This window comes from Balearica regulorum, chromosome 4 (assembly GCF_011004875.1).
Source record: "Balearica regulorum gibbericeps isolate bBalReg1 chromosome 4, bBalReg1.pri, whole genome shotgun sequence".
In the NCBI taxonomy this organism is placed as follows: Eukaryota; Metazoa; Chordata; class Aves; order Gruiformes; family Gruidae; genus Balearica; species Balearica regulorum.
In genome coordinates, this window is record NC_046187.1 from 41,611,898 (window position 1) to 41,628,018 (window position 16,121).

At 35.8% G+C, this 16,121-nt stretch overlaps 1 protein-coding gene across 1 annotated transcript in view; it reads left to right on the plus strand.

The window, feature by feature from the left end:
• The window catches only part of GALNTL6 (polypeptide N-acetylgalactosaminyltransferase like 6), a 481,223-nt gene that overhangs the window by 327,144 nt on the left and 137,958 nt on the right, over positions 1-16,121 (plus strand). The window lies entirely within an intron of this gene.

Genomic DNA, 16,121 nt, shown 5'->3' on the forward strand with positions numbered 1-16,121 from the left:
TTCTCCTCCAAATACTGTCCAACTTTTCCTCAAATACATACTTTTTTAGGTGAAAAATGCAATATGCATGGTGACTAACAACGGTAATCTCTAAGTCATTAATTAATCTCTGATATTGTAGGCCTTCATCCCTTGACATGGAAAGGGGATGTTTCCTCTTCCTTCTTGAAGCTTCTGCTGTGGGATAGCAGTATATTCTTTAAGCAGCGATGCCCCAAGCTGGAACTGCCATCTCTGATCCCAGTTTGTGTTGGGTGGGACCTAAGCTGGTAGGTTCGGGTTTGCCCATCTATGCCAACAAAGGTGTTCCAATCCTCTTAATCAGAGATACGCAAAACATAGGGTAAAACTCATCCTTCCCATATGAGTAACCGTGGTAGCAATGGATCTCTGATTTTGTTGTTGCTGAGATTGCTGTGTAAAGGCAGCCTGGGAAGTAAGTATTATTTCCAATTTTTGTCTTTTTGGAAAAATCAATCTGTGTTGTTTTGTGAGACCCACGAAGGACAGAAATGCTGATTGCTGCTCTGTCCTCTTTTGCGGTTTTTTTTTCAGCTGCACTTTTTAGCATGTCTTTCGAATACATTGAGCGCAAAATTCTGCTTTGGCATTTGAAGAATGAAAACTGAATGTGATGTCATCTAATAAATGAAGGCAAAACTGAGAACAAAACTGTGGAAAAGTTGATCTACGCTATTTCTAAAAAATATGTTCAGATAATGTTCGATCAGCAAGGGTCATTCAACGCAAGGGTGCTTACGTGTTTCAGGGATGTTTATAAAAGTAACTTTAGCTACCCCTTAACTTTGTATCTGAAGGAAAGAACCTACAACATAGATTTTAAGGGATATATTGCACTGAGACAAAAATCTGTTGTCTGGTCCTTTGGGAGTTAGTATGTCAAATTGTTTTAATTCTTAAGTAGTAGTCTTAAAATAACAGATGGGCTGCAATTCTGAGTAAAACTAGGGAAGCATTGTCAGCATTGTAAACTTAATAAGGTAGGTGATGTGGATCAATTCATGCTGTCCTTGACTTTCTGCTTCTATTAGAATTCTGGAAGATCATTAGCCACCTCTGGGATGTATTTGATTAATAGGCTTGGTTAAACAAAAGAAGTGAGGTCAAGCGTGATCAGAAATTATCAAAAATGTTTATTCCAAAGGGAATTTCCACTTTCCAAATTATGAATGAGGGAAAGTACTTTCTCTCTTGATTCTGATTAATCTAACTGTGTTTTAGCATAGTGATAACCTGTAAGAGCTTAGTTTTGCCTATAAATAAAATTTTATGCTATACTGCACTGTTTAAAAGCAGTATGTTAAAGTATGTACTAGTAGTAATACATAATAAACATAAATAAACTTACATAATAATACAACTTTACATAATAAACTTAAAAGACAGTTCTAAGGGACTAATGTATTTAAAAACACCATACAGATTCTTTAACTTGCAATAAGACAGGGAAGTGCACATCTTTGATGTCCTTTTTTTCCTCTGAAGATGATGATGTAGGTTTTATTTTCCATCTGCATAATTTCATACAGAATAGAATTTATCCAATTCATGTTTTGTTACCTATGTGCAAATATTTATCTGTGCCAGAGATGGAGCTATTGGCTGGTCGTTACAGATGATGATGCTATGGTGGTGTAGAAAGAGTGAGAATGTATTTTAACCATTAGTAATCTCTGTATTTTCTACTCCCCTTCCTCCTCAGTCCTTGATCTTCCAAAATTTATCAAGCAGATCATTTATTTCAAGCAATGATGAAACGGAAGAATTACATAGACACATGAGGAACACTATACTTTGCTTAGGGTTTTTTTTCTGTTGCTCCTATATTCTTCTTCAGGTCCATTGGTTTGTTCGGATTAAGCACACTTTATAGCCTGAAGATGCTATTTCTGTCTGCTTAGTTCCCCATGAGATGAAAGCAATGAGTTTCATTGTATGAAACTGTGCTATTCACAATTAGGTTTATGATCTATACTATGAATGTCTGTGTCTTATAAATCCAATCCATAACTCTCACTTCTCTGATGATGGCAGTGAGTCCCTGGAGATACAATATGACTTAATTTCCTTATTATAACATCCTTTTGGGCTTCTAAATTACTGCTGTCCTAAAAATGCTGCCAACACAGGTAGTAGGTTTGCACTAGCTGGATCTTAATCTGGAACATTGGTATCATTCTCCTGATTAATAATGAGTCATTTTTTGTTTATTAGCCTCCACAGGCATGAATTTGTCTTGCTTGAATAGGTTATTTTGCCTTTTTTATGCAATTTTTATTTGCAAAACTTTGACAGTTACATCAAATGGTTTACCAATAGAGCAAAGCTTACTGAGTTCTCATCTTTTCAGAGCCAGTATTACTCGGTCAGCATGTGCTTGCTCATAACTTAAAGATCTGTACCGGTTTCTTTAATAAGAACAACTTGTTACCTAGATATCATCTTCCTGCAACTGTCTTGGTTGTCCTCTAAACAAATTAGTTTAATTTTCACTAGGTACAAATGAAATTCAATGTAGTTATATATGTTTACCGCAACTGTTTCATTTATTGACAGACTTCACAAAATCTTCTATTTCTAGCTCCATCTGCTGTTTCTGACACAAAAACAACAACATACTTTCTCTTAAACACAGTCACATCAATAAAGGAAGATGTGCCAGAAACTATTTAAAGCCTACTGTAGGGGTTTTATTCAGTTGATACCAGTTTCCCAAGAGTTGTTCAGACATTATGGTCATATGTTATATTTTAAAACTCTGATCTGTTCAGACATTGGGTCATTGTACAGTCAGATTTACAAAAACAGAATGTAGATTCTGTGTGCCACCGAAAGAAAAAAAAAAGCACTAAATATAATAAGAAGTGGCCATAAGGTCTTAATCTAATGCATATGGGAAGATCTTTGTTTTTCAGTCCAGAGATGTATTACTGGATTACATTTTACATAGTAACTAAGTTGTTATAAACTTAAGCAACTATCATTTTTACGTATTTTTTCTTGTTTTTATGCGTGGAGAATCACGTGGAGCAAAATCCTGATGAAGGAAAAACTCCCCATCATTTAGCAAAAGGGCTGTTTTCCAACTGCCACCTCAGTGAAAAGAACATTTCAGTTTGCTTATGGGAAAATAATGTTACAGGAGAAAAAATGACAGCTTTCTCAGATGAGCTTTTTAAGAAGAAAACAATCTTTTTCAAATGTATAATGCAACAGTGGTTTTCAGATTTTTGCTGCAGCAGCTTGGTTCATGGGGCTCAAGTATTGCCCAGGCTCCTCTTAGAGGTTCTTCTGTGATCCTTCACAACTGGCCGTTGTCTTTATTGCATAAAAACCCCCTTCATATCATCAGCAAACTAACGTCACCCTGTGGCTTACCACTTGTTTTCCAGGTACTTTTTAATATATTGAATGGAATATATATATAGGTCGTGGTACAGACAATGGCAAAACTTCACTGACAATCTGCTCTAAGAACTAACCATTTCATTTTACCCTCTACACTGTATATTTCAGTCACTGTATATTTATACGTGTCAGGTTTTTCATCTTATGCTATGGCTTATTAAATTCCTTAAAGACCTCACGGAAATCCAAGTGGACTATGTCAGCTAGACTGCTCTCATCTCTGTGCAAAAAGTCTGAAATTTTGGGAGGGCAGGATTTCCTTCTGCAGGAGCCACGCTGACTTTTTCTGTATTTATCCAGGTGAGGTGTCCTTCAGTTATACTTTCTCATAATTTGTTACTGAAGCCCGTAATTCCCAAGGTGTTCTTTGAAACCTTCTCTGAAGATTGGTACCTGAATAAGAGAGTTTGAAGACAGGCAGAGTTTAAAAGCCTTTCTGTTCCACTTACGTGTAAAGCATGCAGCTTTCATAGCTTGTATTACCAGCAGAGTTAATAGTCTTGTAGCTGTGCTGGTCTGAGGGCATCCGTGGGGCGAGGAATAGGTCTTTTCAGTAAAAAAAAATTAATAAATCCTTGAACCCATCCTTTTATGGTTACATGTAAGCATTGATTAGTGTTACTGCAGATTCTATGTGTAATTGTATATACTTACATATATGTGTATGTATACATCTATATTACATAATTGCATGTGGAATATAAATGTATATTATGCTGTATAATATATAACTCTACCTATATAAAAGGCCGTATTTGTGGCTGTGCATTTACATTTGAATGTGCATAGTTATTTAAACTTCCGTCTAAGTTGCTTTAAGATGGAAGATTTTTCATTCCATTTTTTCATACATGGACAAAAAAGACCATTTTTTATTATTATGCTGGGCTCTGGAGCACTGACCCATGCAAGTATAGAAGCTAAATCTGAGAGCCTTGAAGAGCCTGGAAATTAGGGACCACAGGAAAAACATCTGCTATGCTAGGGAGAGCTAAGTTGGGTCTAGGGTCTTGCTTGTGCTGTTTCTACTACTGCGTCTTTTCCCTTTGCTGCTCAAATGGAACGTGCTGCCTCCGATTGTTAAATTTGTTGCATCACTTTATCGGCAAGCGAAGGTCAAGTCATAGATAAAACGTTACCATAATAGTTCTTCGTGGTACCTAATTATGAAACGCATCACTCACGTTATCCACACATTTATCGTCTACTACATGCAAACTGCAGTAGTCGTCTTTATGACATTTTTGGTTGCTATTTAATAATAATAGTGCCAATCTAATGTTCAAAAAAGAAAGAAGCTGTCTATAATATATATTACTTTTAAAGTCTTTAAACAAACTTTAAATATGGCAGTGCTGAGTTTCTGTTTTGTTTTCCTGAACCCCTATCTTGTAATTACAAGAACATTTTTATGAATTATAAAACACGTATATTTATTTATTTATGTATTTTTAGGTAAATAATATGGAGTAACTGCTTTTGTGACTGCCATCCAAGTCAGACTAATAAAATATAAATGAAGATCTCTTTAAAAATAAATTGGAAGCAAACATATCCATTTGCCCTTGTTATCTAATGATTCTTTTACGTTTTATCTTTCACTTAGGAAATTATAATAAGTTTATTGAATATTAAAATATATATTCTGTGTTATTAGAACTACAGAGCTCGTTTCAGACAAGTCTTTTTAAGTTTTTTTAAGAACTAAGATCTTTCAAAAAAAAAAAAAAAAAAAAGGGGTAGATTTCTATCTGCACTGTATCTCTTTCCCAGAAAGCACTGAGATATATATATACACACACACCTGTTTGACATGGCAGTGTGATATTACATGTTGGACAGTTTAATCTGCGTGGTGGATATAAAATATTTGAAGTGATATTTCTGTTGGTTCATACTTTTACAAAGTTTTGGTTGATTTTATTGTTTTTTAATACAAGATATCTCTGCAGAATATGTTTTGCTCCTTGGTTGTAGAAAGGATTTCACGCCTTCGCACACAGGAAACTTGCTTCTTGTGCTCTTGCAGACAGCAGCAAGCTTGGAGGGCTTGCAAAGACATGGAAGGACAAGATTAATATTGAAAATTGTTTTGACAAATAAATTAATCTAATGAGGTGCTATTCAGTAAGGGCAAGTGCAATGTTTCTACACTTTGAAACAGAATATTTTAAAATATATACAGAATATATTAATATATATACAGAATATATTAATACATATATAAATAGATATAAGAGAAATAAAGAGAAATAGAAATAATTAGCAAGTAGAGAACAGGGAAGCTTACTCAGTAGCAATTATTTAGAACAGGAGCTTGGGGCTATGGTGCTTCACAAACAGTGTGTGACTTCATAGTCTTTTTTGTGTTGCCAAAGGTTAAAATGCTTGCAGGTGATATTCCTATACATGCATCCTATATTTCACAGAAACAGCAATGCCTCTATAGACATACACTGTTCAGGTTTTGGTTCCACATTGCGAAAGGTTCCGGAGTTAATGTTTTAAAAAAAGATGTGGAAAAATCAGGTCTGTAAGTCTATGCTGTGTTCATTTGCCCAATTTATTGGCAACACTATCTCTTACCATCTGGTAACACAGAGGAAAAACACAAGACAAATATATTAATATGGTTTCAATACACAAGATTTCAAGTAAAAGTTTTGATTGAAAGGTCCTGTAAGGATAGATGGTTGCTCTTTGTGGAACATTTCTGGGGTTTTTTCATTGTAAAAAAAAAAAAAAAAAAAAAAAATCCATGGTAGACTGCCAGGGCAAATCAGTCCCTGCAAATCATGCAGAAGAGCCCAGGAGGCATCTTTTATGGCATTTATACTTTTTCCTATTCTTGCTGTTTCTTAGCCTTCCCTCACTTCAGCGCTTCAGTACTGTAGATGAAATGCTAGCTGGCCAGCTGATTTCCACCATGCACACCACTCACATTCCTGGAAGCTTTCTTGGGCAGCTCTCCTTTTGTTTTATTTCATTTGACGTCCATATTGAGAACCACAAAATTCAAAGTTTGTGGTGAAGAATTTATACTTATTTAGCTATGCGTGCTTTCGCAACTACCCTCATAGTGAAACGAGCCCCTATAAGCTATTTCACAATTTTTGTTTCAAACTTCACTGCATCAAACTTTTCTGGAAAACCACTATGAAATGAAACACTAAGAAATCAGTAGCATTGATAAGTTCCATGTTTATGCGCTTTCCCTTATATTTTTTTTTTAGAAGGAAATTATTTCTTGTATGACTTTTTTTTTCCCCTGCTGTCTGGAAGCTTCAGATGTCTTAGATCATTATTTTGCTGGCATTATAATCTCAGGGTCTATAGCAGAAAATACAAACTTCTTCCCAGTTGTTTTACTGTAGCAGTATTTGGTTTATCCTTTTATTTGCTGACCTGCTGCTCTACTAACAGCAACAGCAAAGGAATGTGGAACCCCCCCATCCTTCCAATTTTTGCTATTCTTTTTCCTGTGAAAAAAGATAATAAGCAAAATGAATGAATTAATGTAACTAATGAAACAGAAAAGGATCTGTAACCAGGGGTATAAGAAGCCGTAATTTCATTAGAGTTTATAATGACTGGCAAAAAGATTCAAAAATAGTTGTAGTGCCAGGTTGATGGGAAAAAGGAGAAGCAGCCAGCTGTTCATGATGGCTTTCTGAAAAGTTGCAACCTCTTAGATATATTTTCCAAATAGACTTTGTTTTGTTGTTTCACGTGATTTAAAATATAGAATATAAACAACTATACCCATATTAAAATCAAGCAACATCCCCATACGTTCTTCGTCTCATAACAATCCAGTGTCTCTGCACAGACACATTTGTTTCACTTTTTATTATCCATAGATTGACTTTGGAGAAAATATCAAATGAGTCAGGAAAAAAATTGAAGGAAAAAAAAAAAGCAGCACTGATTTCCTGTACACTTCAAAAAGATCTAATGCTTCTAGTTTTAAGGTATTAATCAAACAACTTTCTGTAATACCAAACCAGTAATTAGTTGAACTAAACTGAGGAATTTCACAGTGTGTGGCTCTTGCATGTAAGTTCAAAAATTTGGACACACTAATGAAGCCACAGGATTTCATTCCCAGGTATGCTGAAAATGTAGAGGATCTTATGTTTTAGTGTTCTGAGCAAATCTACGTGATCTGCCATGACCACAAAAAAAAAAAAAAAAAAAAAAAAGAAAGTAACCATTTAAAAGTCGATTCTTTGGAATGATAGAGAAGTACTCTAAGCCCTACAACACTTTCCTTTAGTGTTTAGCTTTAGTCCTTTAGCTATTATTAGTTTGATTGAGAGGGAAATTACTTCTGACCATGAGGTAATCATTTTACATGCCAAGATGTGAGGTTTGATCACCATTGTTAAAATAATTAGCACAGGTAAAAATGTGGTTGGACGTTATAAAACTGCCTGGCAGCTCTTCCAGCTCGGGAACCAGCAGCTTCCTCCGCTGTTCTCCGTGAAGTCAGCTGCCAGCTAGGTTGAAACCTCTTGTTTAGTCTGGGCTGTCCATCATAAGGTGCTTTGTTCCTAAATTGCCTCTTGGCTAGATTTACGTCGAAAAGTGTTTCCAGGTGGTGGCAGGGATAGGTGCTTTCTTTAATAGCATGTAATAGAAACTCAGCTAGTGGGTTGCGTGTTTCTCTTCTGAGCCTGAATAAAGGCATAGTTTCCAAGCCATTACCTTAAAAAATTATTTTAAGGCTCTGCATGCATCTACATGGATGCAAGTACTTTTTTATGTAGAAAGTCATGGTACTTCAAGAGCATTATAGCTGTTCAACTTGTACTTTAAAACTGACGATTGAGGTGCTATAATTTAGAACATATGCAATAATTGATACAAAAATTAAACATTGCGCTTCAAGTGAATTAAGGTATAATTTTAGTAAGAATGTAATTTTTAATATAAGATCATTTTACATTTCTTCTGTGTACAGTGATATGATCATATATTGATAAAAAATCTGATCTGACACTTCTGCTTCAAGAAGTTTTTATTGCCTTTGTACTAGACTCTAAGAGACTTTAAGAGAAAGTTGGTGCAGTTTGCAAACAAGGTGCTTAACTTTGAATGTTGTTTCTGGCCTTTTCACTTATCCTAGAAATATCATCAGGAAGTTCCCCTCTGACGGTGTACAGTATTCATGGAAATTATATGTGGAAAATTATTTTGTTTACATGTTATATGACAATTTACTAAGAGTTTTAGGGAATCTTATAGACACAGAAAAGAGATGGTTTTATCTGTTTGTAAAAAGAAAGAAGTGGAACAATGAAAAGTAAGATGACCAACATAAATATATAGTCTTCCTCTGTATGCCATTGTGAAATGTAGGAATGAAAATCGTAAGTATTTCTGTTCTTCTGTGTAGTTAGCACAGTTTTGTACTAGACCATACCACAGATAATTACAGCTCTTCTTAATCTCCAAAAATGCCTGTAGTTTGACATAATAAGACAAATCTCCCTTCATAGTAATGGTTATTTTCTAAATTATCTGGCCATATTAGGTTATAAATGTTATTAGAGCAGTAACTCAAGTAACGATAACTGAAATATTAATAATTTTAACATTTTTAACTTAGTCATTTCTAGTGACTGTTGCTCTGACGTGTCCAAGCTTAAAAAGAAAATAATATTTGGTCCATATTTTTTTGAAAATTCCTTTCTCAAATACACCAGATTAGCGTAAAATATTTTAGCAATAATATATAAGAAATTATACCATATTTCTCGTACTGTTAGATCTTGAACATGCATTCTACGGCATGTCAAATGCCTGAAGCTATACATTGTCAGGATTTTATCCACAGCCTAGGAGTTTTTAATTGAAATTACCCATAAATAACATACTGTATGTAAAAGAATTGGTCTTGGCCATGATGATATCAGTTTGGATATCTTGATTATTGACAATATGTTACACTACAAGGTTTTTTCATTGCTTAGAGTTTACACACAAATCTCTCTCATAAATTTTGGAAACCGTGTACCTTTCTGCAGAAATAATCTGTGATGAGTGGTCTTCACTTATTAAATGATGATAAGTTGTGTAACATTTCCTTGTCTCACATTTATGAAGGATTTTTCCAATATGAAAGAAGGCTACAGGTGGGATATCTTTAGGACAATATGTTTATAGGATCTCTCTCTTAATCAGCAGGTTTGCGGACTGCTTGAATTTATGTTAAAACATACATACAAGCCACACCCTTCTGTAAGGTGCTTTCATATTTCCCTGGAGTTTGTCCTCCAATGCCTGATAGCAGTGAAACTGAATTTGAACCTGTGGTCTTGGAATAGAAAATTACGCAATTCAGTCCTCCTCTAAAAGACAAAGATCTCTGTGGTAAAACACCTGTCAAATTACTTACACAAGAGGAGTTCTAACAAAGATGTGTTAATAGCAGAGAAGTTTCAAATTGGAAAAGAAAAGCGTATTTAATTACTGAGGTTTACCATTTTTTGTGAGGTGAAGCATGATTGATATTTAGACACCTGATTCCACAGGTTTCTTGTTTCACGGAAATACTGGTGTGTTTTTGTCAGAACGTAGCCATCTGGCTTAAAACTTGCACAACCTGTTACTGTTCTAAAATGTGCTTTGTTGACGTATATGAAAGTCACAATGCTTCCTGGCAGAAGGAAGATCCATAGAAAAACTGTAGTGGAATAAGGGAATATGTATTTCCTTACCTAGGGGAACACAGTCTCTATATAATGGAGTATCTGTTGCCTAACCCTGTCTAATACTTAATAAACCTGTTATGTTTGAGATAATCAGGTATATTTCTCATTTTCATATGTAGGCTAAGCTTTCATGCGTTAAGTTTGCCTGCAGTTTGGGATATTTTCTATGGGCTGGTTATTGTCATGTTGCAGTGTTTTTTCAAGTCCTAATGCTTGGCTGTTGATCCCTTCTAATAATGACTTAGATAATTTAATATCTTCATCTCTACTGTTAGTACAGTAATTACAAGGGGGTTTTGGCTGAGGACATGCTTATTGAGTAGATATTGATAAATCAAATTATGGGGTTTCTGAGTAAAATTTCTCAGTATAGTCTTATTAAAAATTAATCCAATGTATGCTTTTTGCAATGCAATATTCAGAACTGTTCTGAGCAATTGCAAGCTGCTACTGTCTTCATGCCTTACTGTGCTGATTCACCACCCATATCAGATAGTGCTGCCATTTAGTTTATAAAAATGGAAAACTCTTCAATGAAACACCTTTAGTTTTAAAAGTAGCTACAGCAATAGAAACCTCCTTTTTGTTTAATTTTTACCCAGTTAATTAGATTACAGCTGAATTCCTTAGAGGAGACAATACAAATTTCTGAATGCTTAATCTCATTTTGTAATTTTGCATCTGCAGTTATTAGTGAAAAAGTACAAGAATATATTATAGCTATTAAGATACTGCTTATGACGTTCTAAGTAGGGAGCGCTTATAGCTGTTATTTGTGATTGACCCAGTTGCAAGAGCGGTTGGGTTGCTGAATAGCAGGTCTACTTTGTAACCAAGTGCAAGTTGATCTTAATGCTGCAAGAAAACTATCTGAAGGCATCCCTTTTTTTTTTTTTTTTTTTCTTTTTCTTAAAACCTGTCTTATTTTAGCCTGCCGCTCTCATGCAGTTGTTTCAACATAGGACTCAGTAGCATGCAGTCAATCTATGCTTGACATGGTCTGTCATCATATGTCACAAAACAGCATGCATACACAGCTTTCCTGCAGCAGGATTTTTCTTCTCTATCCCCACGATTCTCATTTGACCTTAATTAAGAGCTCCACTCAATAGTTATATTTCTGCTTAAAAAATTCATACTAGGAGGACAGGAAAATAAAAGGTTATGCTTTGGAGAGCCAATTCATTACGAGAAAAAAATATACCTACCTTTGTTTTCTGGCGATAGCTGACCAGTAGAGCTGAGTGCCCGTGCCTGTCTCTTCCATACGGCATGTATGTCTGTTTTCAACAGAACTGAGTCTGCAAAGGACATGAACAGGAGTAACATTTTTCTGAACAACCAAATTATTTACTACTTGGAATACCTGTTGCCTTTACTTACTGTTCTTTGACATACAAAGCAATGTGAAGGAAGAGGTAGGCTCAGAAGGCAATAGTCTCCTCAAATTCTTTGAGAAGGCCACTAAAGACAAGTAAAGAGTGCAAACACAAGTCTGAAAGCAGCCTTTAGAACTGATGAGTCACTTGTGTGACTAAATTTGCTGTAGACTACTAAAGGATGAAACAGTAGGTAGTGTCTAGCTCCATAAATAGGTGTCCTTCTGCTGACTTCTGTTTTAAACTCTAAGAATAAAGCTTCAGCCTAAATATAAAGGAATGCTCGGAAGTCTTACAATTTATCATAGTTCAGAATCCAATTTTTCTTTGTCATCTTAAGAAGAAAACCACAGTCACTGTAAAAGTTTCAAAGTTTTCAAGTCTTTTTATGATTACAGTCATGGTTCCTTCCATCAAGGATCAGAAACAGTGATGAGATTTTTAAAAACAATTAAGCAACATACTCAAATTGTAAGTGTTGGATACTATAGAGTCTGCAGACTCAACATCTAAAAACGCTGAATTTCCTATGATTTGTTCTGAATTATTCACTCTGCTGTCAGCTATCTATTGGTCTCTGTAGCTAAGGGACTATGCTAACGGCTTTGATAGGCCTTCTTTTTTCTAATTGCGTTCTTTGCCCTGTCTTACAAAGTATTTTCATTCACCTCTCAATCCTACTGGTTGGTTGCTCCAGTAACAAGGACTGTCAATGACTGTGGTTAGTAATTATGCTGATGGGGGCAGACAATCCATCATGGTGGATTTTGCATGTGGCGGCTGACAATTAATCATGGGGCCATGGTGCAGAAACTACACAGCAGAGCAGAAATTTGTCTTCTAAAGGCCAGTTCAGGGTTGGAGTGTAAAGAATAATGAGCCCATAGCTGGTAGCTCTTGTTTACCAATCAATCTTCCTGTTTTGCCTTTTAAACTCCTCTGTAGGGTTTGATGAAATCGTCCATGGAAGTGGTGATAATAGCTCAGTTGAAAAAATGCACATTTGAAGATTTTACTTTCATACTCTTGGGTGGTTGGGATTTTTTTTTAATGTTTCCATCTAGTACATAGTAAGAGGAGTTAGATACTTGATAAATTAGAAACTGGATATACTCGTTTTGGCACCAGGTGAGGGGGGAGAAATCTGTGCAAGGGTGGAAGGTCTTATTGCTATACTCATGACAGACATAAAGTATCCCCATAAGATCGATAGAGGAGTCCTGAAAGTAACATGAATATTTGCTATCACGCTTTGACAGTATATCCAGAGATGACTGATGTTCTGTCAAGGCATCTCCACTGAGATTCATTGAAAATGTTCTTCCTTCTGAGGATTCAGTATCTTGGCTGTAGCTTATTGTATGAAAGCCATTAGAAAGCATGAAGTTATTTGTAGCTTGTTCCCTGAACTTGCCTAGTACTGGCTAAGGCGGTGGTGTTCCCACAGGCGTTGTAGTCCAATGTTTCCGTAATGATAGGATCCCTCAGCCACACTGAATGTCGTCGGGGACAACAGGTTGTACTTAGCTGCAATAATAAAGGTTTATGGAGATTCAGAAGAAAAAAAAGACTGGAGCAAGCCAGCATTCATTTTTGTCACTTGACAAGAGGATCTCACAGCTCCTCTTTGAAAATTTTGTCGGTTTCTTCTTGTTAATTTTTGTTTTGCTGCTAAGTTTCATCGTTCTTAGAGGCTTTCTCAACCCTTGTTGATAATTATTGTTTTACTCCCTCCCACCCCTGGCAGTGGTCAGAGGTATCAACTGATAATGTGGACTCTTCCTCATGGTGTTTGAAGATAATCCTACAGGAAGATCTGTCTCACCTATAACTGCCAGTCTTAGAGCTACTTAGTTTTATCCGTTGAGTCCAGGATCTCATGGGGGTGCATTGTTGCATCTGAGTATTAGAGTGCAGGATGCAGACACAGCAAGCACTTGCAGAGCAATTGCTTAGTGAACACATCAGAAAGAAATTTAGCCTAGTAACCCATAAAGAAGAGCAGGCAACAATGAATTCACTTATTGCAGTCTATGCTTGTTTCTACCTGAAAAATTTTTGTCACAAAAGGCAGATGAGATAGGATTCCACTCCTTTTTCCTTCCTGATGAACACTCCAGCTGAAGCTAGTCTGGCAGAAAGCCAGTGCAAAAGATTAATCTTTGATTTATTTTTCTTTAAAGAAAAATATAAAAAAAACAGTCTCTAAAGAGCAGCACTTTAGAAAATCGTTAAACTGAGTGTAGTTTTTGTGGTGCTTTAAAAGTCAGTGTCTGTCTGACAGCAATAGGATATGGAGTGAGATGGACCTTTAGTCTGCGTCAGTATGGCTCTCTATCAATAAGAATATGATCCACACTTCTCTGAAAGCCTCATGGCCGCTTATATTCTTTAGACCCAAAGTCATAGTGCATCCATTATATCCGGTGAACCTTGAACTAGTTCCCAAATATACTCTAAAAAAGCCTTGCCTTCCAACCCAGTGGCTTGGGCAGGTCACTTCTGACTACATCACATACGGCTATACAATGGGTACTTAATGACACCGTCCTTTTCTCCTAAAATGAGAGGTGACTGTTTCATTTACTGACATCAACCAGGACATGTTATGTCACTATGACATTTCCACCAGTGAATACTTTTAAGCATACATTAGATAAGTATCTGCCACAACAATGACCTTATGGTTTCTTTTGCCTCAAAGTAGAGGGGTGGACTAGCTACCTCTTAAGGACCCTTTCATCTTTATTATATTTTTGTCTATATTTTGCATAAAACCACAACATATTCTCAGTAGTGTTTCTGGACAAAATTTGACATATGCATGTTATTTGTTAACACTCCATTATTTACAAGGAGCATCTACTCTGCTTCACATACTTGTTAGACAATTTCTAAACATACATGTTTTGTGTCATGTAGTTCACTGAATGCAATGCATCAAGTTCGTTGTTTCATTATTGTGTAAATCCTCAGAGTTTGCACAATGTGTATGGACCTTCCTGTCTATTTTGAGTGATAACTGTATAATTCTGCCAAAGTTTTCTTTCATCCTCTGTCTTTTCTGTTCCAGTGAAATCTTTCATAATCTCAACATGTTTTATACTAGAACTTCATTTGTTTTCTGGGGTGCTTCTTTACCTTTCTCAAGCCTTTTTTCTCATTTTCTGAATACTTGAAATCATTGTTGCTCATTTGCTAGAATTCTGTAATACTGGCCCATTGTATATTGAATATAGGCCCTTTTTAGTGATGTTACTGTCTGATGATGAGAAAGTAGTGAAAATCCAGAGAACTCCAAATAAAATTTTTCTTCTGGACCTTTGTGCAGCTGCTGCCTGATGTTGAGCAAGTCGCTTTTCTCTCTGTGTTTGCTTTGCAGTCTATAAAGTGGGGCAAGATTACCCTCATCTTTGACAACTCTAAAAATAAAAAGTGTTCTTGATTTTGCTATTATTTAGGCATCTGAGACAAAAATGGAGAACTTTTTCTCTTTTCCATATAAATGATTTAGCATAGGAAAGACACTGAATAAAGATCTTTCATCAACAGGATGAAAGATGAGAGAAGGGTGCCTGTTTTACTCTTTTACCAGAAAAGTAAGGATCTAAGATTTAGCTTGAGAGCATAATCAGATCAAAAGCACTACTCAGTCAGGAGGAAGCTCTCACTGTGAGAATACACAGGAGCAAATAGTGGAAAGTGAAATCAGCATTTGCTCCAACGAGGGGAGATAAACCACAAGCATGTGGCCTTGATTGTAAAAACAGAACTTTTAATGCTGAAAACTAAAGTGATGCACATAGTTGTCTCATCAGATGTAATGGCAGTCTGTACATGAACAAATTTATTTTCAGTAATACGAGCTGACGTAGGTTCTCTGCTGGTTTTTTCCCTTACTCCTGAACTTCACAGAAAGAATTCAGTGAAGAAACGAGGTCATCTTCTCTCCCAACAATTTGCTCTTCCTTTTACACTTTACAGTTACACTTTACAACTTCTCAGCAAAACTGGGGGGAGGGGGGGTATGGCTTGTTTAGAGCCACTACTGCCTAATTTCTTCCATGTCCCCCTGCTTCCTGATCTGCTCACCTCCCTTCACTGTTGCATTATAATGTTAAATCTCTTAAGTGAGGGTAGGAGTACAACTTGCTGCCCAAGATCAATTCATCTTGTAATTATCACATTTTTGGGCCTTCTTTATATGAATTAATAATTTGCCCGTATCTTAAGTATTATCATCATCTCTTGAAATATTTTTTCTTTTACAACAAAAAGATTTTCAGATTTGAGTTTCACAACATTTCAGTTTTCTTCTGCAATTAAAAAAGCCCTAATGCTTATTAAAACATTGTCGAAATTGTCATCATACTTCCTATAAGTAATGTCAAACAAGGCTAGTCCAGTGGACTGGATTCACTAGCTGGCAGCCTTTAAAAAAACCTAGACATAACAACAACAACAAAAAAGTAGAAAGAGAGAAAGGAAAAATAGAGAGGAAAAAACCTCAACTTATTTGTTTTATTGTTCTTTTCAATGAGAACTGGATAATATGGTTAGATTATTTTCTTGTCCCTACACATAAAAATTAGATAGA